This window comes from Primulina eburnea, chromosome 1, assembly GCF_022965805.1.
Source record: "Primulina eburnea isolate SZY01 chromosome 1, ASM2296580v1, whole genome shotgun sequence".
Taxonomy (NCBI): Eukaryota; Viridiplantae; Streptophyta; class Magnoliopsida; order Lamiales; family Gesneriaceae; genus Primulina; species Primulina eburnea.
The window spans coordinates 47,594,863-47,597,913 of record NC_133101.1 but is presented as its reverse complement, the minus strand read 5'-3'; the positions used below and the strand labels follow the sequence as shown (position 1 = coordinate 47,597,913).

Sequence of the window (3,051 nt, the reverse complement as noted above, 5' to 3'; positions counted from 1 at the left end):
AAAAACGCCTAGGCGCCACTGACAGGCCCCTAGGCGCTACCCTGCTAGGCGCTTCTTGATCAACACCGCGGTGCTTGGAACGCTGAAAAACTTGATTTTTACCTTATTTTATGTATTAGATAATTTAGAAAGTTATCTTTTCATATCTTTTGATTTGATTTGTATATTTGAATTTTGAACATATTTTTCAGATTATGGAAGATTGAATTAATTTTTTCTTTAGTTTTCTTTCAAACAACCAAAAGCTTTTTGCTTTGTTATCAAAAATAAAACTTATCAAATTGTATGTTTTGTGGCGTTTGTCGATCGTTCTTACGCGGATTGTCAAGTGCTTGTTCTTTGAAGGTTCGTTCGAGTTTTGGTTGTTTCTTTGTGATTATTTGTTGCTAAGATTTTCATAGTTTATAGGTGAAAATCACGCACACACTTGATTCAAAAGATCGGGACACAACACAAATCCCTTTTAACGTTATTGATGTAAAGGCCCTAAAACTGCTTGTTTGAAAATTTGCGGAAAATTAAAAATTTTTCTTTTTAAAAGAACTTCACTGGCCTCATTCATAAAATCACTGATGAATCAAGTTCGATGTTTAAAAGTAAAGCAGCGGAAGGAAATAATTATTTGCCAACAATAACAATTTAAAAATGTTCAATGATTGATAAAATGTTTGCGGAATAAAATAACACTGCTGCACTGAGGTCCTCGGGTGCCACTACTGCCGACCCAAGCTGGCTCACTGGTCCCCGCCCTCGGCCCTGACCTCATCAGTACCTACAACAATCAAGTCTAGTGAGCCTTAAGACTCAGCATGCATATATCGCAGGTAACGAGTAAAATCTGAGTAAAAATATGCATGGGATAAAATATCATGTCATGAGGCATACTGAAAATAATCTGTACTCATGCTGAAAGTAAACTGATCTGAGCAATTATAATACGTGCATAACTGAACTGATAATCACAGTAAAAATGCTCCTTGGAGCCTGTACTGAAATAACTGATAAAATTTTCTGTTGAGATTATGTTTTACGCCTGTGGCCACTGCACTAAGCTGAACTGATCGGTAACTGACTACCGAGGAGCCTGGAACTGAGCTGGCGGTCACTGAAGACCCGATGGTACCATCCTGAACTGATCGGTCACTGGCGACCGGGTGGTACCAACCTGAACTGAGCGGTCACTGGCGACCATATAAATAATGCTCCCACATAGTGAATGCACCACAAGTCATATCGCATAAATCTCAAAAATAATCATTTTCTGTTTTCATGCACGTAATATAATTAAATGGCATAATTAAATATGAACAATTTCGATCTTCTTGCATTAAAATCATGTACTTGCTATATTTAAAAATACCTATATGACTTGATTGAAGAGTGAAAGAAGATATAAACATGCCTTGGTTTGTTTTGACAGAAAACAAACAAAATAATGACGCGGCGCGGCGGAGACGGAGTGCTCTTCACTTCCTCCCTTAATTCCTTTAAATTAAGCATGCACCATAATTATTACAATAGCATAAAAATCGTAAACGTGATGCATGAACATTTCAAAAATATTATGATTTGTGCTCAGAGCGCTGCTAGGACCAAAATCTCACCCCGGATGCAAAATGACCATTTTGCCCCTGGAAACCCAAATATTATCGTTTCAACCCTGGACCTCTAAAATTGACCCGAAGCTTACCCAACTCCTTAAAATGTCCCAAAATATTTTTAAAAGTGCTCCTAGACGTAAACTCGAGCCCAAAATCACAACTTATCAAATTCGTTTTAAAACTCGGATCGGGGTTCCGGTTTTAATCCGAATCAATCCAAAATTTACCCAATCTTCTACAACTTTTACCATATCTCAAAAACACTAAATAGTCCCTAAAACCATGTCATTAGGCTCCTAACACATGGCTGAAAATTTCCAGAAATTCCCCTAACTCTCGGCCACCCCTTTCCTAAAATCCCATTACAACACATGGCCCCCAAACTATAATTCTTTCGGTCCTCCCTCCTACAACCACCTGTCCAACCATTAAAATCACCATTAGGAACTTAACTACCCTTCTAAAGTAAGCCAAATCCAAGCAAAGCCGCTGCACAAAATACGTAGGAATGGATCGCTCCCCTCACAAACGCTCTCGATCAAGCTAAGCCTCCAAGGACCGAGCTTCTCCCTCGACCAAGTACCTATGGCTCACTCCTAACGTCATACTCGACCCTACAAGTACTGAGACATGGCTGGGTTCGAGCCCATGCACAGCCTAATCCTCCCAAAACCGATCGAACCCACTTTCACCCTCACAACCCGCACCGACTCCGAACAGCCCACAAGAAATCACACTTAGATCTATCAAGCTTCGATGCCAGGTACTAATCCTCATCTCTCTCGACATCCACAGCTTCTTATGACTCCAAGCAGCAGCCCCCCTTACACGCAAAAATTTCAGAAACCGTGAGCACAAACAAGAATGCAAGGAAAATATATGTGACTCGAAAATCCTTCATGTACAAGGGTAGATCGAAAGTTTGAATGTAAAAACACCTTCATCAGTAGATAATACGTGCATGATGCGTAAATAATAAAACAAATGCGTGCCTTAAGAATTTTGATGATCAAAAGCGAGGAGAGTGAGGCTCCTTTAGCAAGACAAGAGGTCACCGACGGTTTTTGTTGGAGAACGGCACTGAAACCGAGAGAGGAAGCAGCTGGGGTAGGGGGGTGTCGGCTACTGAATATTAGGTTTAGGTTTAATTAGGTGATTAGGGCATTATATATATATATAAAATAATTAGTTTATGGGCCAAAAAAATGCATCTTAAAAGTTTTAAAAGAGTTTTAAGCCCAACAAGCTTAAAAGTAGGCCCATTAAATCTAAACGCATTCTCGAAAAATATTTCGTGTTGAAAATATTTTGAAATTATTAGCCGAACCAATAAACAGTCCCCCGATTCAATAAAACTTGTGTACCGTTAAAAATAACGTCCTGCGGGTAAAAATACCCCAAAAATTCACCTTTTTTGAAAAATACTCTTAAAACGCTCCCACTTAATTTA

At 39.1% G+C, this 3,051-nt stretch overlaps 1 long non-coding RNA gene across 1 annotated transcript; it reads right to left on the bottom strand.

Annotated features, from left to right (window-relative positions):
• Positions 1 to 618: 618 nt before the first annotated feature.
• On the bottom strand, positions 619 to 2,725 carry LOC140812240 (uncharacterized). The gene is made up of 3 exons (XR_012113630.1): positions 2,594 to 2,725; positions 1,403 to 1,485; positions 619 to 772 (listed from the first exon to the last, which is right to left on the bottom strand). It is a non-coding gene; the product is annotated as an uncharacterized lncRNA (long non-coding RNA).
• Between the last annotated feature and the right edge of the window lie 326 nt (positions 2,726 to 3,051).